Source organism: Amphibalanus amphitrite, unplaced genomic scaffold (assembly GCF_019059575.1).
Source record: "Amphibalanus amphitrite isolate SeventyFive unplaced genomic scaffold, NRLGWU_Aamphi_draft 000373F_arrow, whole genome shotgun sequence".
Taxonomy (NCBI): Eukaryota; Metazoa; Arthropoda; class Thecostraca; order Balanomorpha; family Balanidae; genus Amphibalanus; species Amphibalanus amphitrite.
This window is the reverse complement of record NW_024881867.1, coordinates 497,061-522,013: the sequence shown is the minus strand read 5'-3', so window position 1 is coordinate 522,013 and position 24,953 is coordinate 497,061. Positions and strand designations below refer to the sequence as shown.

The 24,953-nt window shown below is 52.4% G+C and overlaps 1 protein-coding gene and 2 long non-coding RNA genes across 4 annotated transcripts in view; 1 reads left to right on the top strand and 2 right to left on the bottom strand.

The window, feature by feature from the left end:
* The window catches only part of LOC122389810 (pre-mRNA-splicing regulator female-lethal(2)D-like), a 42,301-nt gene that overhangs the window by 6,490 nt on the left and 10,858 nt on the right, over nucleotides 1–24,953 (top strand). The gene's annotated exons all lie outside the window — the stretch shown is intronic.
* Nucleotides 43–24,811, bottom strand: LOC122389813. Of its 2 annotated transcripts, XR_006258029.1 has the most exons (8): nucleotides 24,740–24,811; nucleotides 9,403–9,497; nucleotides 8,751–8,920; nucleotides 3,898–4,042; nucleotides 1,911–3,415; nucleotides 787–971; nucleotides 543–690; nucleotides 43–366 (listed from the first exon to the last, which is right to left on the bottom strand). It is a non-coding gene; the product is annotated as an uncharacterized LOC122389813 (long non-coding RNA). The 2 variants fall into 2 exon arrangements; XR_006258028.1 differs by lacking the exon at nucleotides 787–971 and having other exon boundaries at nucleotides 24,740–24,804.
* Nucleotides 17,108–20,636, bottom strand: LOC122389812. Its single transcript, XR_006258027.1, has 2 exons — nucleotides 20,342–20,636; nucleotides 17,108–17,500 (listed from the first exon to the last, which is right to left on the bottom strand). It is a non-coding gene; the product is annotated as an uncharacterized LOC122389812 (long non-coding RNA).

Sequence of the window (24,953 nt, the reverse complement as noted above, 5' to 3'; positions counted from 1 at the left end):
TTTCAAGATGGTCTCACTCTATTTCTCGTCAAAAACTGTAGCTTGATCACCAGGGTTATATATTAACTTTGAAACTGAACACGCCCAGCGCTGGCACACGCGCGGAGCGGCTTCACATGCGTATACTCTCGGTCATCACATGTGGGCATTACACGAGGACCGGCCGAACAGAACTTGGTGCCGCTAGCGGCCTGGTAGTGCACGGTCAGGCACGGCTCGAAGCCGACGCCACTGACGACGGCGAAGCGCTCCATGTCCTTGACTAGCTGTGCGGGACCGATGCGGTCCACGAAGCGGAAAGGTCCGCCGGTGAGTGGCGGGAAGCCGATACCCAACACGCTGGCTCCGAGGTCGCCACGTCGAGACCTGTCAAAATGCGGTGCACTTAGGCCTACAACTGAGGCAACCACAATCACGAGTCAGGAGTCAGGTTAATGGTGGCAATACGATTCATATAAATAGATTACGCTAAGTAAATCAGGTTATGAACTGAATAATTCGAGTCACATCCACCTTCTCAGCTAGCAATGTGAATCTCTCACCGACGTCGGGCTCGTCTTCCATAGCCTGTTCGGTGAGCCCCAGAAGCCGGGCGCCATCCACAGAGCGGGCGACGAACGCGTCGGCGTACTGGGCCAGACCGAGACAGCGCAGCCAGCCGCCCACCTGAACGCAGCTCCATTCAGAGACCTGACAAAGAACGGATCGGTCACTCTACCTGTACCATAACATTGCAATATTTTCACTGTCCACGTAGCCATCGGGAGTCGGTGTGCCGAATCCTACCTGTGTGGTAGCAGCGCGAAGCGAAGCGCTGGGCGTCGGGTCCACGGCGCCGGCACTCCCACCGGCCACAGCATCACGGCTCAGTCTTAACAGCCTAATATCAGCAAACATTCGTCTCTAGAAAACCAGCAGCACGTGACGTACCGCCAGTAGCCCTGTAGTGCTCGCAGCAGCGTCAAGCTCTCCTGGCGACCGACGAACAATGGACGGTCAAAGAAAGTGAGGGCAGGAATATGGTCAGGGTGGGATCAGATATACAACTTACGGGAGCTGACAGGAGCTGCCAGGAGCCTACGGCAGCTGTCATGAGCTGTCATGAGCTGCCAGGAGCTAAAAGGACGTTACGGGAGCTGCAAGAGGTCCACGGAAGTTGACAGGAGCAAAACAGGAGCTTACGGGAGCTGAAAGAAGCTTACGGGAGCTGCAAGGAGCTTACGGGAGCTGACAAGCTGACAGGAGCGAGGTTACAGCTAGGCGAGGTCACAAAATTCGGTATAGGTCACAGGAAAACAAACGAATGTCACAAGTAGTCACACGAAGGCGACGAGGTCCTACGAGGTCACAGGAAGTCAGGCGAGGGTGGGAGAAGCCACTCAAAGCTCAGCGAGATAACAGGAGGTTGAGGAAAGCTCACGTGGTCATGCGAAGTCTCTAGAGGTCATATGAGATCACAAGGAATCAGTAGAGGTCAGATGAGCTTATAATAAGTCTGGCGACGCCCCACAAAGTCAAACAAGTTTTTTTTTCTTGTCGTGAATGACGTGTGGATGAGCTAGTATGTGTGAGGGAGATGTGCCATGAAATAAGCTGAAAAGCTTTTGCACCGATCCCAGACTGTAGTGTATGATGTCTACACATGTGAAAACATTCAATAAAACCGAGCAAACAAAACAAACAAAACAAGATCACGCATTGCCCTACGGTCGGGGAGGTCACACGAAAGTTAGGTGAGGTCACATAAGGTCATCGCAATCAAGCGGTTTCACTTCCACACTCATGTTATGTTACTTCCCCTTACTTTGCGTGACCTCGTGGGTCATCACCCGACAACTGCCCTCCCAAGTGCTCAGATACCTATCCATCTCGCCCCACCTGCGGACGAGTATTGGCGCCGCAGGACCCACCTGGTGAGGGAGGCTCCGTTCGGAACTGTCTCCGTGTCCGTCTCAATCCGGACTCGCGGCGGTGGCCAGACCGTCCAGTTGGTGCGTCACCAGTCGCAGCAGACCCGCCGTCAGACGACGCAGCTCTGGCAACGCGGTCTGCATGCGGCCCCAGGTGGCGCGCTGCCGAGAGCGCAGACGGCGTCACGTGGCGCCCGCAGCTGCCACCCGCTACCAGGGGGCAGGCGCCGTCCAGGGCCGCCACCAGCTGCTGCAGCTGGGTCAGCAGCTCGGCCTCCCGGCGCGGCCGGCGCAGGGTCGGCGGACGCAGCGACAGCGCGCCGTCAGCCAGCGGCTCCAGCCGGGTCAGCGCCGGCAGGTCCTCGGGCGGCAGCTCGCGGCGCACAGTCTCCTCGGCGGCGGCACCGAGATCGCGCACGGCGCGCCGCAGCGCTGAGAACTGGTGGAACGACGGGTGGTACCAGTCCCGCGCACGACCGGCACACAGCGCAACGAACTCGCCCGGAAAACGCACACTGTCACACGGTGCATTAGCGTCGCTCGATTCGATGGACGCGTCCCCACATCTAAGCACTGACTGGCATTCACTGTCAGAAGTTCGTGACACACTCTGGCTAGTCTGTGTCAAATAGTCTGACCGGTCACCACACATAAAAAGAGCACTTTGGTCACTGACACAACCCGTGCGAGTCCCACACTCGTCGCAGTCGACGGGAGTCTGACAGCGTGGCACAGCTGTCCAACTCACTCATTTCACAATCATCAGCTGCCTCCAGCTCTCTGATGGCCGGCTGGCTCCAGGTCGGACCAGTTATCCACGAGTCGCTGCTAGTCTAGTGCTGCTCGGCCCCGTCCCCAGAGTGCTGCGCTGTGCCGCCGGCCGGCGCCGGCTGCCGCTCCGCCCAGTCAGCGGTGGTGACCAGCAGCTGACCAGTGAGCCAGAGCAGCTGGTGCGCCAGCGGCGCCGGCAGTCGCGCCGGCTCCACCTCGCCGTGCGCCAGCCGGTTGCGCCGCCGCGGCCCGGCCGGCCACACGAGCAGGTCGCAGAGCTGGCAGAGCACGGCGTCCCCGCAGAGGGCGCGTAGCGAGCCCCAGCACCAGAAAGCCGTGCCACACCAGGTTACGGACGTTCAGAGTGCACGGCGGTCCGAGCAGCAGCCGCAGCAGGTGCACTCCGGTGTAGTTCCCAAGATGCTGACGAGTTTCGGCGCACTCATTAAGTCTTTGAGCAGGAATGGAACCCGTGAACATTCCAGAAACAATATGTTACCAAGCCCTCGGTCGGTGGCAGTGCACAGTTCGGCCATGTGCAGAGCGGTGAGCCGCCGGTCCCAGCCCCTGTCCAGTCGGCGCACCACGTGGGTTCAAACGGCAGCCACCGGGCGGCCAGCCGCCGCAGCCGCGCGCGCATCGTCCGCGGCGCGCAGCAGCCGCCGCAGCGGGCCGCAAAGAGACAGCGTGCCGCCGTAGCTGGGCGAGTCGGCCAGGCATAAAATCCGCGACATCTGTCCACAGCAGAAGACCGTCACTGTCAACAATATTCAATATCGTCAATCACTTTCGTCATCCGTAGCTTGTTCGTGCAAACCCTCAAATAATTTCTGCACAAAAAGGTGAGAGAAATGACGATGCATCATCGTGGGCATACCAGGCTTCCCCCACCCCCCGTTCGCCCATTTCGATGATATTGACGTCAGTGAGGTTGAAGTCAACCCACAAGCAGACTATTCAACTAATGTGTAGCGTAATATGGTGATATCAAATTTCATTAAGTCTTCTTATAGTCTCACGTTGTGAAATCCGTGAAATACTCCCAGGTCAAGTCATTAATCCTTCGTAAGTTATATTCAACCAGTCATTCAAACAAATCAAAGCATGGCAACGCGCGCGTCCGCCATTGAAGATGATTTTGATATGCACCGGTCATATTCAGTAAGTCGTAAGTACTATGACTACTTGTATTATTAAATTTCAAATTCAGTCATACCGTATTAGCGGAGAGCAGCCAGGTATAGGTTGGCCGGCGTTGGCACCCTCTGCGGTCTCAGCACTGCCGGCTGCCCAGAGGCAGGCTCGGCCATCTCCATGCACCGGCACAGAGGCAACGGCGCTACAGGCCGTTTTGTCGCCTTCTGTAACAAAAAAAATAAAACAGTTCAGAGAACACACACACACACACACACGCACACGCACACCCACACGCACACGCACACGCACACGCACACACACACACACACACAAATGAACTAACGGTTAAGGCCAAACAGCATCAAATTATGGGAACGTGTCTGTTTGGTTTTAACTGTTCTGTTAATACAAACGACGCCCATTAAAATAAAAAACAACAGCTGCATAAAAATCAGAATTCAATAAACCGATCATGGAAACGGAAATACCCTGATTAAAAGCAAGAATTTTAGTTAAGCCTTTTGATGCAACACAAGTGCGTTATGATGTACGGAATTGGGTGTATGGGTGAGCATTTGAGTAACACGATCGAGTGGGGACTCGATATGGACTACTTCAGTTAAAGTCATGATCAATTGACACCTGTATCCGAATGAGGATGCTGTCTTCAAAATCGGCGGAATACGGTGCAGTGCTGCCGGTCGCGGTCGCGTGTACCAGCCAGCACACTCGGTAGCCGCAGCTCCACCCGTCAGCCTGTTGCGGCGTATCCGGGACGACGAGACGCCAACTGGCCCACTTGAGCTGGGGCACCGCCGCCTCCATGAGGAGCTGCACCGCCTCGGTGTCGCTCTGAGCCGGCGAACAGCCCATCGAGTTACAGAACACCACTACTTGGTGGCGCCAGCTCACCACGAACAACACCCAATGGTTGCCGACATTCAGCGGCAGCAGCCAGGTGTCCAGTGTGGCGAACCGCCTGAAGAATACCGCCATGCAGCGTGTACATGCTGCCGCGATGCACTGACGCCAGAACACGGACAGCGCCAGCACCGGCGGAGAGGATACCGACTCGCTGAACAGGTCCAGATCCTCGTCGGTTAGCCACTTCCTGGAGACTGGTGTCTTCTTTCCTGGTAGAGGCGCTCGCTGCAGCTGCTCTGTAGCTGGCCGCGCTCGCTGCAGCTGGTCTGTGGCTGGCCGCGCTCGCTGCAGCTGCTCTGTAGCTGGCCGCGCTCGCTGCAGCTGCTCTGTAGCTGGCCGCGCTCGCTGCAGCTGGTCGGTGGCTGGCCGCGCTCGCTGCAGCTGCTCTGTAGCTGGCCGCGCTCGCTGCAGCTGCTCTGTAGCTGGCCGCGCTCGCTGCAGCTGCTCTGTAGCTGGCCGCGCTCGCTGCAGCTGGTCGGTGGCTGGCCGCGCTCGCTGCAGCTGGTCTGTGGCTGGCCGCGCTCGCTGCAGCTGCTCTGTAGCTGGCCGCGCTCGCTGCAGCTGGTCGGTGGCTGGCCGCGCTCGCTGCAGCTGGTCTGTGGCTGGCCGCGCTTGTCCGGTAGGCCACTGTCGAGGTAGCGGTGGCGTTTTCTTCGGCTGCAGATTCGCCGGCAAACAGCTTTGCGGCGGCCTTGCCCGTGCGTACCACGTAGGTCTCTTCGAGTGGTCTCGCTTCGCCCAGTTTTCTTCCTGAGCCTCCGGGTGCGTCAGAGCGTCGAGAACTTTGCGTTTTTTCCCCTTAGGGACGGGCCGGGTGGGCACCAAGTCGTCCTTCATCTTGGAGGCGGTGTCCTTGATAAGGAGGCGCACGAAATCGCCAGGCCGAAGACGTGTTCGTCCCACCAGGAGCTGCTTTTTCAGGACCCGCATGTGTGATTCTACGGCTGCGTTGCTGATCACACAGTCTGTAAGAATCTGGCTCCACAGTGGGGCTAGCGGCATGACCGCTCGCAGCAGGTACTCCACCAACTCCGGACAGAAGTATGGGTTTGTGACGTGTTTGACCGAGGCCTTCACGTCCTCCTCTCGGGCACGTCTGGCGACATCCTCAAAGTGCCGCCCGAATGACGTCCGTGCCCGGTAAGTTTTCGCGTGCTCGTCTTCGGGAACGGGATCTTTCTCGATCTCACCGTCGTCGGCATCACCGTCAGACCCTGCCGCCGCCGCCGAGTTCAAGTCTGACAGGTCCAGGTGGTCCACGCACTCAGTTGACATCGCCAGGATGCACAACTTCCTGAAGCACTGGTCTAGGGCCGGGAGGGACGACGCCTGCTGCATCTTGGCGAACAGCCACATGTAGCCCATTTTTGCGGCTCCCTCGACTCCCTTGCCCTTAAGCGTGCTGGAAAAGCTGTGAGAGATGTGGGCTCCACACAGGCTGATGAGAGAGGCCGGTCGCGGGTCCGAGTTGCTGACGGCTTTCCAACACGTCTCGAGGTAGGCCAGGGTCGTCGTTTTCATTAGTCCCTCCGCCACGGCGTGTATCAGCGCCCAGCTGAAGTCGGTCACGATGCGGGGAGGCTCCAGGGTCGCTTTTGTCACCAGCCAGTAGCCGTGCGCCAGCTGGGAGAGGAAGTGTGCGACTGTGGGAACAGTATGGCTCTCCGCGAGGAGGTGAGCCAGCGGGTAACTTCTGGTCTCTGCCTCGGGGCTCTCGGCGATGAGGGCATAGAGGAATGGTTGTTTCTCGCCGACCTGGCGGGTCACGGAGCCGGTGGCGTCCAGGTGGAGCGGTGTCGGTGCTCGGTGGTACTTCCTTAGGAAGTGTTCTCGGTACAAGTGTACCACCAGCGGCACTTTGCCGATTAGCTGGACGCCGCCCTTCAGGATCTTGCTTGTCCCGTCCTCGGATCGAGACACGTCCATTGTCGAGGCCACGTCCTCTGACCAGTCGGCAGAATAGCGCTCGGTCGCGCGGCGCTCGTAGGCAGCTTGGCGCAGAACTGCAGCCGGCGGTGCTTGTGTCACATTTCCGTCGAGCAGGTGCGCATCGGGTGTCTGCTGCAACATCTTTTGCCTTATGAGATAGGCTCCCTGTTGGTCGACGAGAGCGGCGGTGGCATGGCGGCGCTCTCCGCTCAGGTGGCGGTGTGCAAAATATTTCTGATGAGCCGCGCTGGCAGACCCGAACACCTGGCAGTGGATGGTGGTTTGGCTCCCCGGCGCCGGCGGGTGGCGGACCACGAAACGGTACCGATGGCAGCCGGGGAATCGACAGGTAGCGAAAGTCGTGAGGAACGGCGTTTTGGTCTTCCGGGACCCATCTTTCTTGAGGTGCCGTCTGCGAATTGCCAGCACGCATTTCGGCCCAGGCGTGGACCGAATAAATGCTGCGGCAAAAATAGCCGTCCATCCCTTCTTCAGTGAGTGTCCGGAAAAGACTTGTGGCACTTCTTCCTCTGTGAGCGAAAATTCGAATGCCGACGTCTCCGTCTCAATCGGCGTCTCCTGTAGCGTCTTCAGTCGTGGCTCCGGCTCCGGACGCGGCTCCGGGCGCGTCTCCAGTCTCGGTTCCGGATCCGAACATGGCTCGGGATTCGGTCCCAGCTCCATGCGTAGCTCCTCGGGCGGCTCCGGGCGCGTCTCCGGACGTGTCTCCGGGCGCGGCTCCGGGCGCGTCTCCAGTCTCGGTTCCGGCTCCGAGCACGGCTCCGGATTCGGTCCCATCTCCATGCGCGGCTCCGGGCGCGGCTCCGATCTCGGTTCCATGCGCGGCTCCGGGTGCAGATCCGGTCTCGGTTCCATGCGTAGCTCCTGGCGCGGCTTCGCGCGCATTTCCAGTCTCAGTTCCGGCTCCGAGCACGGCTCCAGATTCAGTCCCAGCTCCATGCGTACTCGTAGCTCCTGGCGCGTCTCCAGTCTCGGTTCCGGCTCCGAACACGACTCGGGATTCGGTCCCAGCTCCATGCGTAGCTCCTCGGGCGGCTCCGTGCGCGACTCCGGGCGCGGTTCCGTGCGCGACTCCGGGCGCGACTCCGGGCGCGGCTCCGTGCGCGACTCCGGGCGCGGCTCCGGACGCGGCTCCGGACGCGGCTCCGGGCGCGTCTCCAGTCTCGGTTCCGGCTCCAAACACGGCTCGGGATTCGGTCCCAGCTCCATGCGTAGCTCCTCGGGCGGCTCCGTGCGCGACTCCGGGCGCGGCTCCGTGCGCGACTCCGTGCGCGACTCCGGGCGCGGCTCCGGACGCGGCTCCGGGCGCGTCTCCAGTCTCGGTTCCGGCTCCGAACACGGCTCGGGATTCGGTCCCAGCTCCATGCGTAGCTCCTCGGGCGGCTCCGTGCGCGACTCCGGGCGCGGCTCCGTGCGCGACTCCGGGCGCGGCTCCGTGCGCGACTCCGGGCGCGGCTCCGGACGCGGCTCCGGGCGCGTCTCCAGTCTCGGTTCCGGCTCCGAACACGGCTCGGGATTCGGTCCCAGCTCCACGCGTAGCTCCTCGGGCGGCTCAGTGCGCGACTCCGGGCGCGGCTCCGGACGCGTCCCCAGTCTCGGTTCCGGCTCCATACACGGCTCCGGATTCGGCTCCATCTCCATGCGCGGCTCCGGGCGCGGCTCCGGTCTCGGTTCCATGCGCGACTCCGGGCACGGCTCCGGGCGCAGCTTCTGACAAAACTCCGGCGCAAAGTCTAGTTCCATGCCTGGTTCCGCCACAACCAGTCCGGTCGGCAGAACACAGAACCTCGGGATCGGAGTGGTTGGATTGGTGGATATGGCTGGTAGGTTGGACGAAGGCTCAGGCGCGAAGAGCTTCATCACTTGCCTAGGAACCAGGAAAAGGAAGACATTAAAAAAAAACATAAAAGGACGTTTGTAGCGACATTAATATTAACGTCGTTTCATAACTTCGCTTTAAAACAAACTTCTGTTAAAAAATCGTTTAAACTGAAGTACCTAGGTAATACATAAAACAAGCAACGGAAAACATAAACTGCATAGGCATTGAAAACATACCTTTGGAAAGTCCCGCCTCTGATGAAACTTCGTCGGAGAGCACTCGCCCTTGCTGCAGCTGCCAAACGCTGTTTTTGGTTCTTTGGCTTCCCCTCCAGGTGTAAAAGAGAAGATAGCCAGAAGATATTTTTCGCTGGCGAATGCCCTTCTCTGGATGCCTCCAAAATGCCCTACAGGTGAAAAGAAAACATGGTTCAAGTAGTAAAAATGCAAAGGGTGAGCTCAGTCCTGGCTGTTCGAAAGGGACAAAACATTTACAGTGTTGAAGTGAGGGCACAAAGGGGTCAATCATATCCACACATGACAACGAGCAGTCAATAGGTAAAGGCTCAAACAACTCTTACTTTTTTGATGATATAACTATTATAAAACAACAATTTTCAATTTTTCAATTTTTCAAAGTAGAAGTGTAGTTGCATAGAACGATGGGAATTTTTCAATTTTTCAAAATATAAGTGTAGTTGCATAGAACGATGGGTATGTCTGAGACCAAAATAACCACTTAACCCAAAAAAAAAACTACAGATGACAGCCTGAATCATCTGCTGATTATTCATGGATCAAATGCAGCTATGTGGTACATCAAGGAGGCATACGTATAAGCTATTCAGTACCTACCTATTCATGATTCAGTGTTACTGAAATGTCTTACCGGTGCCAGGCTGGAGACAGAAGGCGTGTTTTCAGCAAGAGGGGGTCGTCCACCACCACCAGTTGGAGCCATGGTCGTGGTCGTGGGAGTCCTGACTGTTCGAAAGGGAACAATTGGAGGTTACGGAGGTCATCTGGGACATGTCAAGTCACAGAGGTCAGCCTGGAGTCATCAGAGCTCAATTGGAGGTCACGGAGGTCATCTGGGACACGTCAGGTCACACAGGTCAGCTTAAGGTCATCAGAGAGGTCACTTAGAGGTCGCAGAGGTCATATGGGACACGTCAGGTCACAGAGGTCAACTTGGGGTCATCAGTGAGCTCAATTGGAGGTCCTCTGGCACATGTCAGGTCACAGAGCTCAGTTTGGAGTCATCAGAGAGGTCACTTGAGGTCACAGAGATCATATGGGACACGTCAAGTCACAGAGGTCAACTTGGATCATCACAGAGCTCGATTGAAGGTCACGGAGGTCATCTGGGACACGTCAAGTCACAGAGGTCAGCTTAAGGTCATCAGAGAGGTCACTTAGAGGTCGCAGAGGTCATATGGGACACTTCAGGTCACAGAGGTCAACTTGGGGTCATCAGTGAGCTCAATTGGAGGTCATCTGGGACATGTCAGGTCACAGAGATCAGCTTGGAGTCATCAGAGAGGTCACTTAAGGTCACAGAGGTCATATGGGACATGTCAGGTCACAGAGGTAAGCTTGGAGTCATCAGAGCTCAATTAAAGGTCACGGAGGTCATCTGGGACACGTCAGGTAACAGAGGTCAGCTTGGGGTCATCACAGAGCTCTGTTGGAGATCATGGGGGTCATCTTGGACACGTCAGGTCACAGGGGTCAGCTTGGGGTTATCAGAGAGGTCACTTAGAGGTCGCAGAGGTCATATGGGACACGTCAGGTCACAGAGGTCAACTTGGGGTCATCAGTGAGCTCAATTGGAGGTCATCTGGGACCCCAGTAAGAAATACCATTAGAAATTACCAAATGGTTCCAAATGGGAAAAACCATTTGACTTATTGAACACTTTTCCAAATGGTTCCAAAGAGGTTCCATTTGAAATGTGTCCAATTGGCCACCAATTGGTACCAATTGGAACCATTTCATGACCATTTGAAATATGTCCAATTGGTCACCAATTGGTGTTGCCGATTCATTCACTGATTCGTTCATCAATTCATTCATTCACTTATTTATGCTCACCTTCATTCACTCATTCGTTTCAATTCGCTCTATATTATTTCTGCAGATGTCATCGTCTTATTTTATGCAAAGAGCAATGGATGTCTTATTAGTTTTTCTCCGTCCTAGCAGACCTTTAAATTTTCAAATGTCTCTATAATTGTCTCGCGACCTTAATTTTTTGGCTAATGACCTTTGCCATCGATTGTAGGTCAGACGTCAAAAATATTTTCATTGCACAAGTATGAATGTTCGTTTTTATTTCAATATATTGTGAAAATGAAAAAGGCGTCTCATGTTGCAGTTCGCAACATTTCATGAAAATATTTTAAATGTCGTTACGGTAACGTAAATGTAGATTTACACTTCGAATCGTTACAATTCCTATTATTCTGAGTAACGTAACATCGACTTATCGTTCCTCACGTCACGTTGTAATCGCAGCATAGCATTAATTAAAGTAAACGATGACTTTAAATATTGCTTAAACTTGTTGCTGAACAACCATGAGTCGTACACCGGTTCCCACTCCGAGAAGAGGAGACAGAGTGAGACGCGCTCCAGTTCGTTATGGTTTCGAAGACGACGAACGGGAGAGCATCAATGAAGCCGGGGCCATGAGTGTTTGCTCATCAGTCTCGATGTCGTCGAAAGCTTCATCACGCAGATCTGCTGAGTTAAGATTGAGACAACTACAGCAGGAGCAAGCACTACAAAGAAAACACGAAGAAAACTTAAGAGCGCTGGAGCTGTTGAGAGCCCAACATGATGTAGAAAGGGCTGTGCTCGAAGAGGAAGAGGAGACAAACGAGGAGAGGCCGAACATTTTGCCATCTACCACACTTGAAAATCGTGAAGACATCGGTCCGTCAGTGGCTGATTCGAGCCGAGCTGAGCGTCCCGCTCGCCTGGGAAACGCAAGCCAACAAGCCAACAAGCCTGTGAATATCACGATTACTGAGGCTCCTAAGTTAGATGTACTGTGTTTTGACGGTGATGTGGCACACTACCCACTGTTCAAACGGCAAGTCAACGAGGCACTGGAAAGCGGCCTATTTTCCGAAGCCAAAATCGTGTCTCACCTCAAAGAGAGGCTGAAAGGGGAGGCATTTAATGCCGTGCACGGTGCCCTCCTGGCTGGAGCCTCTCTGACGCGCATTCTACACGTCTTAGATTCCAGATTCGGAAACAAACTGCGCGTAACTCAAGCTGTAACGAGAAAACTCCTAGAACGATCAAAAATGAGTGTCATGGATGTTGAAGAACTCGCTCGCTTCAGCACAGAGGTATACAACGCGATAGCAGTCCTCGAATCGATGGGAAGCGAAAACGAAATGAACAACTTTCGAACGATCAGCCTGCTCGTAGAGAAGCTGCCTCTGGACAGTCAGCATGCATGGGGCTCATACGGAAGACAGCATGCGGACGAACACGGTGACGTCACCTGCCGCACCTTCTGTGACTTTCTGGAGGAGCACGCTCAAGACCGGCAATTCAGCGCCGTTCGCGCTGAGCCCGGCAGCCGAGAACCTACCCGGAAGCCACGCCCACTACCCAGAAAAGTAAGGCAGAGTTACGCGATGGACAGCGCTGCTGAAGTGGGTCGTGTGGCCGCGTCAGACGCAACCAGTCCCAGTGGGCAAGGAACACGGAGTCGCGCGCAGGTTTCGTGTTACTTTTGTAAGCAGCCCCATTGGATTTCGCGCTGCAAAGCTTTCCAAGAGCTGACCGGTGACCGGAGATGGAAGTGGACCGAGTCAAACAGCGTCTGTGTGAGGTGTTTGAGTACGTCACATCGCACACAACAGTGTCATAGACAATTGCCATGTGGCGTCGACGGCTGCAAAGAAAAACATCACGCTCTGCTACACACCAAGCCGCAGACGACAGCGGTAGTGGGCACGGTGAACGCCGATCGTAAAGTTATGCTGATGAAGACGGTGGTGGTACGTGTTCACGGACCGAGCGTCACAAGACAGTGCGTAGCTTACTTAGACGAAGGTAGTTCCCTGACACTAATCGAGAGTGATTTGGCAGAAGAACTGGGGCTTGACACGAAGCCGGACAAGATGAGAATTAGGACGATGACCGGCGTCACAGAGCACGAAGTTGGAAAACTCGACCTTCTCGTCAGCAGCGTCGAAACAGGAAACGAGTTTGAGCTGAAGGATGCCGTAGCCATCAACAAGCTGGAACTGAGCAGAAGCCCAGTGACTATGACGGACCTCGCTAAAAAGTATCCCCTGCTCGAAACTATGGCGATACCTTATCTCGATGAGGCTCCTCGAATGATCATCGGGATGGACAACGCTGAGCTCATCGCCACAAGACAGCTGCGGCGAACGACGAAAAATGGTCCTCTGCTGCAGAAGACCCTCCTCGGCTGGACAGTGACAGGGCGGGCCCTGGCCGCTGTCACTGTTACTGACGAGCAAGTGCAGTTCATCCGGCGGCATGAAGATGACTGCACCCTATTGGACGAGACGTTTCGAGCCAGCTGGACTACTGAGTCGTTTGGCTGTGTGTACGACAAAGATACACCTGACAGTCCAGAAGACCGCCGAGCAGAGTCCACTCTTCAACAAGAAGTGTTCCACAATGGAGAGCGCTGGGTCGCGCCCATTCTGCTGCGAGATTCGCAGGCCGTGTTTCCTCCCAGCCGGACGATGGCTGAGAGGAGAGCTAAGACTCTGGAAAGAAAACTGGACAAAACTGAAAAGTCAGGAGATGGAAAATCAGCCAAACTGGTGTACGAAAAAATGGACGAAATGATAAGAAACGGACACTTCCGGAGACTAAGCACGGAAGAGGCAGCCAAAGAAACTGACCGCACATGGTACCTTCCCTTGTTAGCAGTCACTAACAAGATGAAGCCGGAAAAGGTACGACTGGTTCTCGACGCCGCCGCGAGGAGTCAGGACAGATGTCTCAACGACTATCTCATGAGAGGACCGGACTTCTCCAACTCCATTCCTGGAATCATCTGCAGATGGCGTGAAAAGCCAATCGCCGTGACTTCCGACGTCAAGGCCATGTTCTCGCAAATTCTCGTGCGGGACCAGGATCGAGCTTGTCTGCGGTTCCTATGGAGAGGACGCCGCCGGACGGGACCAGTGGACACTTACGAGTCACAAGTCGTCATCTTTGGCGCAAAATCTTCACCGGCTGTCGCTGGATACTGCTTCAGGGAGACGGGCAAACGATTCGGAAGCCAACTTCCACACGTGATGGACGCTATTGAAAACTGTACGTACGTGGACGACATCATATACAGCGTCAACACGGAAAATGAGGCGATCAAATTCATTGAAGACATGACGTCGACCCTGGCTCAAGGAGGGTTCGAACTGAGTGATTGGACTTCAAACTCTGCGACAGTGGTGAAGGACGGGTCGGGGAACGAGACATCACTCGAAGAAAATGTAACACTGGGTGTGACCGACTCACAACGAACCCTCGGCACGGTCTGGAAGCCCAGCTCTGACGTCATCACATACAGTGCCCAACTGACGACTCCGACGCCCACGAAGAGGAATATCCTGTCAGTCGTGATGTCCGTCTTCGATCCGTTGGGCTACCTGTCCGGGTGGCTACTGCCAGTGAAAAAGGCGCTGCAAAACATGTGGGCAAAACGTCAAGGATGGGAAGACGAGCCTGATGGACAAGACAGGAAAGTTTGGGAAGAATGGACCCGTGAGCTAGCTCTCATCAGCTCCGTAGACATGCCCAGACATTATTTTCGACAAGATGCCGAAATCACTGCCGTAGAAGTACACGCATTTTGTGACGCGAGTACAGACGGATTTTCTGCGGTCGTGTACTACAAGTGGACGTCCAACTCTCAAGTCTTCACTACATTTGTCGCAGCACGGTCCAGACTCGCGCCGCTGAAGACGCTGTCCGTCCCTCGCCTAGAGCTCCAGGCAGCCGTCTTGGCGACAAGACTAGTCTGCTCGCTCCGGAAGGAAAGTCGCCTCGACTGGACGGCTGTGACCTATTGGTCCGACTCCAAAAACGTTTTGGCGTGGATCAAAGCGCAAGATAGACGATACCATGTCTTTGTGAGCAACAGGACGGCCGAAATTCTCGACAGGTCGTCGGCCAAGCAGTGGCGCTACGTACCGACAGCGCTGAATCCAGCTGATGGTGGCTCGAGGGGTCACCGGCTGCGTGACCTGCATCCAGACGGGTTTTGGGCGACAGGTCCCGATTTCCTGCATGAAACACGTGACACGTGGCCAGAGGAACTGAACTCATCACCTCAAGATATTCTGCAAGATGATCCGGAGACCAAGCTTGTATTCACGGTTGATGCCGCTCAGTCCCCAGTTCCAGACATCAGACTTGCAATGCCAGATCTGTCAAGATTCTCAAAGTGGAGTACAGCAGTTCGGACCGTCTCGGTGATCCTGAGATGGAGAAATCGCGCAAAAAGGCAATATGGAATCAAAGCTACAGCAGAAGATGGCCAGTCCGTGGAAGTCGAAGCTGAAGCCCTGCTGATGAAATTGGCTCAGCAAGATGTCTACGCAGCCGAGCTGCGCGATCTGAAGGCCGGCATTCCCCTGGATCCCAAGAGCCCTCTGTCAGCGCTGACAGTCACACTGATGGATGGGCTGATATGCCTAGACTCAAGGACAAGACGATCTCCGGAAATGAGTACATCTGCTAGATTTCCAGTCATCTTACCACGCGCTCACCTGTACACACGTCTGTTAATACAGCACATCCATGAGAAGATGGCTCACCGCGCTCACGACGCCGTTCTCGTTGAATTACGACAGCGGTGTTGGGTGCCACAGGCAGCACGGGAGATCAGGAAGGTCGTCTCTCAGTGTCAGCTGTGCAAGATCAGGAAGGCCAAGCCTGCAGCACCGCAGATGGCACCTCTGCCCCTGCCGAGAGTCACCATGTTGGGTGGAGCGTTTCGTGCGACGGGACTGGATTTTTTCGGTCCGATGCAGATCAGGAAAGGACGAGCCGTAGGCAAGATCTGGGGAGCTCTGTTCCGGTGCATGGCGACAAAGGCTGTACACATAGAGCTCACTGAGAGACTGGACACCGACGCTACCCTGATGGTTATAGCGCGGTTTCAAGCAAGAAGAGGGAACGTGAAGACGCTGTGGACAGATAACGCAAGCAGTTTCAAATCAGCGAACAAGGAGCTAAAGGATCAGTTCGCGCGTCTCAATCATCAGAAGATTACCAAGCAACTCAGCTTGGACGGCATCACCTGGAGATTCAATGTACCAGCTGATCCTGAAGCCGGAGGAGTTTGGGAGCGCAACATTCGCACGGTCAAAGAAACGCTCCGTGTCATATTGAAGGAGCGACGGCCGACGTTTGAGGTTCTCAGCACGGTGATATGCGAGGTCGAGAAGATCTTGAACTCCACCCCGCTGTTCCATGTACCGGTAGACCCAGATGATGAAGAACCCCTGACGCCGTTCCATTTTTTGATCGGGCGGCCGTCTCCTTCTTATCCCCATGGGACACCTGCCGAGGACGACATCGACCTGCGGAAGCGCTGGAAACACGCTCAACTTTTGTCAGAGCACTTCTGGAAGAGATGGGTTCGTGAGTATTTGCCAACGCTCGCAAAACGGCCAAAGTGGAACAAAAGTGAGCGAGACATTGAAGCCGGAGACGTAGTAATCATTGTCGACCCGCAGAGCCCACGTGGTCTGTGGCCGAGAGGAAAGGTACTGGAAGTGGTACGCGCTGAGGACGGTCACGTCCGCTCTGCCCTAGTGAAAACGAAGCACGGGATCCTTCACCGCCCGGCCAGGAAGCTGATCGTACTGGATCTGATCCCCGTGATGAAACGCTGATATGGAGACCGACCGAAGAACGAGTGATATTACTGTGTGAATGGATCGTCATTTATGTGTCTAGTGTCTAAACGAATTTAGAGAAGCCGGGATGTTGCCGATTCATTCACTGATTCGTTCATCAATTCATTCATTCACTTATTTATGCTCACCTTCATTCACTCATTCGTTTCAATTCGCTCTATATTATTTCTGCAGATGTCATCGTCTTATTTTATGCAAAGAGCAATGGATGTCTTATTAGTTTTTCTCCGTCCTAGCAGACCTTTAAATTTTCAAAAGTCTCTATAATTGTCTCGCGACCTTAATTTTTTGGCTAATGACCTTTGCCATCGATTGTAGGTCAGACGTCAAAAATATTTTCATTGCACAAGTATGAATGTTCGTTTTTATTTCAATATATTGTGAAAATGAAAAAGGCGTCTCATGTTGCAGTTCGCAACAATTGGTACCAATTGGACACATTTTAAATGGTCATGAAATGGTTCCAATTGGTACCAATTGGTGGCCAATTGGACACATTTCAAATGGAACCTCTTTGGAACCATTTGGAAAAGTGTTCAATAAGTCAAATGGTTTTTCCCATTTGGAACCATTTGGTAATTTCTAATGGTATTTTTTACTGGGCAGCTGGATTACCATTTGAAGATCCTTTTGAGGTCCATGCACTTCATGCACAAAATAACAAACTGCACCGTGAATTATTTTTATTGTTTTACTCTGCAAGCATATACATTTTCATCAGTACGTACCTACCAACATTAGACATTAACTACACATGGACATTGCTGTTGCATGGTCAACACCACATCGATGAGGCGACTGCTATCAGAATCAAGAACAGAATTACAATGTAGTTATTCACTGGGCCATACGTACGCTATTCCACATGGGCACAATGACCGATGTGATACAATATCATTCCGATCGGTGATACTGTCTGTTGTTCTGACAGATAGATTTCTTAATCTTCCGTGGCGATCAGAATTTTCAGAAGTCAGAACGTAGCTATAATGCAGGCATGCAGCCCATCTGGACCCGTGTAGAGCCGGTAGACGGCGTCTGTCCGGTGCAAGTTCGTGCCTGCAACAGTACAGGACAGCACGGGTTAATTGGGCGATGGGATCAAATTAATTAATTACCACACAGGGTCATTTGTAAAATATCACAATATAATAACTTTAAGCTCATGCAACTTGCATTGTCATTTAGGCAGCCTGACCACAACAAATATGGCACTGACAATTTTCTGCTGGCAAAATAAATTGTGATCGCAAATTTTAAGCCTCTTTCTCGCTTCTGTTAAAGGGACCCTCCCACCTTCAAAAAAGTTTATGAATTGGCATGAAAGTGATGTCACTCGGTTCAGAAAGAGCGAAAACGAATATCTACCAAATTTCACCGAAAAATATTCACCGGTTTTCAATATATTAGACTTTTACTTTTGTTTACTTTTTGGGATCTCCGCTGTTCCTAGCGACTTTATTTAAAAGTGCGGCATTTGTTGCGCGCAACGCAGCATATACCACCGCGTGCTACAAAACGTTTTAGTCAAACATTTAACGGACGTTCGAAAGCCTGATGACGTCATCAGATTCCCGTAATGGTTAAGAGATAGGGACCACGCTGGTCCCACCCTGCAAGTAAAGGGAAGAAATTTCTTGAACACCATAAAGCTGCGGGGGTTGCGACCAGGATAAATGGTGGTTTCTGAGCCTGGCCGCAAACTTGGCTATCTCAACTCAAAACTAATGTTAAGGTGGGAGGGTCCCTTTAAACTCCTTACTTACAAAGATGCCAAATGCAACCAAATTTATTCAAATAACTATTTTCAGTATTTGCAGTCGACTAAAACGAATATCGCATACAGACAGGGGGCTGTCATCCCGAGCTTTCCTATGTGCCGGGCGGCCGACTGTTTAACATTACCCGTGACGTCACCGGGGCGTACACTTGTCAGCTGCGCTTCCCCGCAAGTTTGGCCTTGAATACGATTTTAAGGGTCACGGTTGTAAACAAGTTCCTTTCCGGAAACGTTCCGGAAACGCTGGAAGCGTTGTCATGCTTAAATTTTCTGGAAATTGCTTCATATCTAATTTGCGCCTAAAATCACTTGAAGCATAGGCTCCTTAACGCTTTCCTTATTGTAAAGTGTTGCATTGTCTGCATAATGAGGAGAACGCTAACCGGTCAAAAGGGCGATGTGTTGTGAGGAGGCGCCGACAGGTCAGGAGGGCGCTGTACGATGAACGCTGACTGGTCAGGAGGGCGATGCATGGTGATAAGGGCGCTATGCTTTGCAAAGGGCGCCGGCTGGTCAGGAGGGCGCTGAACGCGAAGATGTCGCAGACAGGCGAGGAGGGCGCTAACAGGTCAGGAGTGCACTGTACGGTGATGAGGGCTGCGACAGATCTGGAGGACGCTGTCCGTGGAGAGGGCGCCGACAAGTCAGCAGGGCGCTGTATGGTGGGGAGAGCGCCGACAGGTCAGGAGGGCGCCGTGTGGTGAGGAGGATGCAGTACAATGAGAAGAGCACTATACGAGTGAAGAGGGCGCTGACAGGTGAGGAGGACACTGTATAAAGAGGAGGGCGCGGACAGGTGAGGAAGGCGATGTACGGTCAGGAGGGCGCCGACAGATCAGGAGGGCCGCCTACAGTGAAAAGGACACCGACTTGTCAGGAGGGCGCTGAACGTAGAGGGCGCCGGTCTGGAGGGCCTTGTATAGTTAGGAGGCCGCTATACAGTGAGGAGGATGGCGACAGGTCAGGAGGGCACTGTACGGTGAGGAGGGCGCTATAATACGATAAGGAGGGCGCTGCCAGGTCAGGAGGGCGCTGACATGTGTGGAGGGCTAGACAGATCAGGAGGATGCTGTGTGATAATGTCCGTGAGGGCGCCAACTGGTCTGCCCGGAGGGCGCCGAATGTGAAGAGGGCGCCGACAGGCCAGGAGAGCGCTAAAGGGCGAGAAGGGCGCCGACAGATCAGAAGGGCGCCGAGCAGACAGAAGGGCGCTGAAGCCTGAAGGTGAGCCGAGGGCGCTAGATGGTCAGGAGATTGGGAGTGGATATCCGGCATTTCAGGATTGTGGGTGCATCTTCACCCACAAATAGATATAAAATTGTAAACCTGGGCGCCGGTGCCGCATGATGACGCCGCAATGGCTTGACGTCGAGAGCGACTAGAGTGCTGGACACTGAAAAGGCGCCTTCGGCGCACAGAATGCCCTGGATGGTGTCTTTCCAGAGGGCGCCTGCTAGATTTGGGAGGGGCTAAATCCCAGTGTGCCCCCCCCCCCCTTGGCTGCGCCCCTGAGTCCTTTGTCTAGCGATTTTCGAAGAACGTATCGCGTCCGTAGGGGCCTTGGGAGCTGCCGGTGACCACAGGGGCCTTATCAGGCCCCTGCTGACTCGGGACCGGAGTCCTGAGTCATGTGGGCCATAACACCACAGGGCACCGCATCTTTTTCGAGATAAATGACCGTTCTGAAGCGTGTCGTATTTTCCGGAACATGACCTGGCATTTACATAGTATTAAGCGCCTGCCGGCCTCTCTCCTGTCTGCGGCTGACAGCTTACTGACGATCCATACTGACGATCCACCTGGCAATCACCAACTCAACCCTAATTACGCCGTTGTCCGCTAGGTGGCGGGGTCATACGATCCAAGTCAGGACAACGGATTCTCATAATTATTTTATTATCATATTCTCCCTTTTTAAAGTCATTTAAAAGCGCTATTGCAGAAGTAATTTTTCGATTAGCAGCGATTGCAGCCGCCTCATCAGGGTCCGGATTGAGCCAGGGAGTGTATGCCCCGATGACGTCACCGTAGTGTTGAAGATTTGTAACATTAGCGAGCCCGGACGATCTTACCTAACTTATACGGCCTTGGCATACAGAGGCACAAGAAAAGTCACTCACCAGCCGCGTGATTCTGCTCAGCTTCCTCTTTTACAGCAGGACTGGGTCCCGGTCGACCGCGGGCAGTCCCAGGCCCAGCGAACGCGAAACCCGGTGGCGCGCCGGCCGGCCGGCCGACGTCGACGCCCGATTTGAACTGTGGCGCCGGCGCGGCCCGCGCGGCCGGCCGGCGCCAACGGTCGGGCGCCGCCAGCGTAGGCACACAGAGAAAAAGTAGTGCTGTTTAAATGAGCGGAAACGGCGTGGATTTTGCGAATCATTTTTATTTAATGAAAAAACAAGACCTTGTAGTGATGCTTATCAAGTATAACCAGTCAAAGGTCTTCCCATTACCTCTAAGTCTATTATTTGTATATGTTTAAAAACCATTAGAAACCATTAGGGTACCAATTGGGAACTAATAGATACCCAGTCCATACTCAAAACACACTTGAAACCATTAGAGACCATCAAGGTAGAAACACTTTTGAAGCATACTTGTCACACATCTGGAAACAGGGCTGCAAAGTGGTGGATTTATGACTCTAACTCCGACTCTGACTCAAACATTGACTCCAGCTCCGACTACTGTTCGGACTTTGCTTTTATTCATCTCATGGAATAAAAGTTATTGCCATATATGTATGTTTTCTTGCCTAAAACGACCCTTGAATGTTTTTCAAATGCATTTTTCATTTCGACACCAGTTGAAATAGAATGAGAGACACCATTTCAAAACAGATTTGCTTTTCCATTTGGGAACCATTTCGACACCAATTGGGATGAAATGGGACAAACCATTTGGGATGAAATGGTTTTCTTCCATTTGGAGACCAATTGGACACCAATTGGGATCAAATGGGAAAACCATTTGAGATCAAATGGGAGTTTTCTTTCATATGGAAACCATTAGATACCAATTGGGATCAAATGGGACACACCATTTGGGATGAAATGGTTTTATTCCATTTGGAACCAATTGGTATCAAATGGAAAGCACCATTTCAGACCAATTGGGAAGTTACCAATTGGAAACCATCTCGATACCAATTGGGAACATACCATTTGGGATCAAATGGAAAGCACCATTTCAGACCAATTGGGAAATTACCAATTGGAAACCATTTCGATACCAATTGGGACCAAATGGGACACACCATTTGGGATGAAATGGTTTTATTCCATTTGGACACCAATTGGACACCAATTGGGATCAAATGGGAAAAACCATTAGAGATCAAATGGGAATGTCTTCCATATGGAAACCATTTAGATACCAATTGGGACCAAATGGGACACACCATTTGGGATGAAATGGTTTTATTCCATTTGGAACCAATTGGAATCAAATGGAAAACACCATTTGAAATCAAATAGGATTTATTTTCCATTAGGAAACCATTTCAAAACCAATTGGGACCAAATGGAAAACACCATTTCAGACCAATTGGGAAATTACCAATTGGAAACCATTTCGATACCAATTGAGGACATACCATTTGGGATGAAATGGTTTTATTCCATTTGGAGACCAATTGGACACCAATTGAGATCAAATGGGAAAAACCATTAGAGATCAAATGGGAATTTCTTCCATATGGAAACCATTTAGATACCAATTGGGACCAAATGGGACACACCATTTGGGATGAAATGGTTTTATTCCATTTGGAGACCAATTGGGCACCAATTGGGATCAAATGGGAAAAACCATTAGAGATCAAATGGGAATTTCTTCCATATGGAAACCATTTAGATACCAATTGGGACCAAATGGGACACACCATTTGGGATGAAATGGTTTTATTCCATTTGGAACCAATTGGAATCAAATGGAAAACACCATTTGAAATCAAATGGGATTTATTTTCCATTAGGAAACCATTTCAAAACCAATTGGGACCAAATGGAAAACACCATTTCAGACCAATTGGGAAAAAACCAATTGGAAACCATTTGAAATGGTCATGAAAACCATTAGAACCTATTTCAAACCATTTGACACATTTGAAACCAATTGGTAAATCCTAATGGTTTCAAATGTTTTTTTTTACTGGGACATGTCAGGTCACAGAGATCAGCTTGGAGTCATCAGAGAGGTCACTTAAGGTCACAGAGGTAATATGGGACATATCAGGTCACAGAGGTAAGCTTGGAGTCATCAGAGCTCAATTAAAGGTCACGGAGGTCATCTGGGACACGTCAGGTCACACAGGTCAGCTTGGGGTCATGAGAAAGGTCACTTAGAGGTCACAGAGGTCATGTTGGACATGTCAGGTCACAAGGGTCAACTTAGGATCATCAAAGAGCTCAATTGGAGGTTACGAAGGTCATCTCGGACACGTCAAGTCACAGAGGTCAACTTGGGTCATCACAGAGCTCGATTGAAGGTCATGGGGGTCATCTTGGACACGTCAGGTCACAGAGGTCAGCTTGGGGACATCAGAGAGCTCAATTGGAGGTTACGGAGGTCATCTCGGGCAAGTCAAGTCACAGAGATCAACTTGGGGTCATCAGTGAGCTCAATTAGAGGTCATCTGGGACATATCAGGTCACAGACGTCAGCTTGGAGTCATCAGAGCTCAATTGGAGGTCACGGAGGTCATCTGGGACACATCAGGTCACACAGGTCAGCTTGGGGTCATAAGAGAGGTCACTTAGAGGTCACAGAGGTCATGTTGGACATGTCAGGTCACAGAGGTCAACTTGGGGTTATCAGAGAGCTCAACTGGAGGTCATCTGGGACATGTCAGGTCACAGAGATCAGCTTGGAGTCATCAGAAAGGTCACTTGAGGTCACAGAGGTCATATGGGACATGTCAGGTCACAGAGGTAAGCTTGGAGTCATCAGAGCTCAATTAAAGGTCACGGAGGTCATCTGGGGCACGTTAGGTAACAGAGGTCAACTTGGGATCATCACAGAGCTCTGTTGGAGATCATGGGAGTCATCTTGGACACGTCAGGTCACAGGGGTCAGCTTGGGGTCATCAGAGAGGTCACTTAGAGGTCGCAGAGGTCATATGGGACACGTCAGGTCACAGAGGTCATCTTGGGGTCATCAGTGAGCTCAATTGGAGGACATCTGGGACATATCAGGTCACAGAGGTCAGCTTGGAGTCATCAGAGCTCAATTAGAAGTCCCGGAGGTCATCTGGGACACGTCAGGTCACACAGGTCAGCTTGGGGTCATGAAAGAGGTCACTTAGAGGTCACAGAGGTCATGTGGGACATGTCAGGTCACATAGGTCAACTTGGGGTCATCAGAGAGCTCAATTGGAGGTTACGGAGGTCATCTCGGACAAGTCAAGTCACAGAGGTCAACTTGGGGTCATCAGTGAGCTCAATTGGAGGTCATCTGGGACATATCAGGTCACAAACGTCAGCTTGGAGTCATCAGAGCTCAATTGGAGGTCACGGAGGTCATCTGGGACACGTCAGGTCACACAGGTCAGCTTGGGGTCATGAGAGAGGTCACTTAGAGGTTACAGAGGTCATGTTGGACATGTCAGGTTACAGAGGTCAACTTGGGGTTATCAGAGAGCTCAGTTGGAGGTCATCTGGGACATGTCAGGTCACAGAGATCAGCTTGGAGTCATCAGAGAGCTCAATTGGAGGCCACTGAGGTCATCTGGGACACATCAGGTAACAGAGGTCAACTTGGGGTCATCACAGAGCTCTGTTGGAGATCATGGGGGTCATCTGAAACACATCAGCTCACAGAGGTCAACTTGGGGTCATCATAGAGGCCACGTAGAGGTTACAGAGGTCATATGGGAGATGTCAGGTCACAGAGGTCAACGTGGGGTTATTAGAGAGCTCAATTGGAGGTCATCTGGGAACCTAAGGTCACAGAGGTCAGATTGGAGTCATCAGAGAGCTCAATTGGAGGTCACTGAGGTCATCTGGGACACATCAGGTAACAGAGGTCAACTTGGGGTCATCACAGAGCTCATTGGAGGTCATGGGTGTCATCTGGGACACGTTTTTGGAATCGGGAGAATTTTTGGGGGATGACCCTTGCAACATCCAAGGCCGCCTTTCTGGATTTGTCAGTAGTTGCTGGAATGGTGTTAGGCTACTTCCAATCCCTGAATACCCGAATGAAATAATATATTATGCACCATTTTCAACACTCTCGCTGGCATGGATGGAGGCCTCATAGACGACCTGTGAGTTCAAGCTCTATAACTTGCAATAGCAGCAACAGATTGCAATAAAATTTTCAGGATCTCAGGTTTAAACAATTTTACACGTACCACGTAAATTTCGAGACAATGACCCGAATGACCTGTGACCTCCTCCCCAAGGTATGGTCAACTTGCGACACTGACACTACTTACAACTAAGTTGTGTCGCAAATCAGGCAACGTGCAATAGATTAGAATTACAATAACCCACACCAAAGCACACTATACCTACCAAATCAAGTTCTTCAGCACGCCTAAGGCCAGTGCACTTGCACGGGGCACGTCCAAGGTCAAATCGCGTTCCTCAGATTTTCGATTTGTTATTTTTATCAAGGTTTTGATACGTGCTCGCACGGTAGCCATGTTGGGATAGGCAAATTATATGTTAAATTATTTAATTATTTGAAAGTAATTTGAGGCTTGCCAAGCCTAATAATGCACAGAAT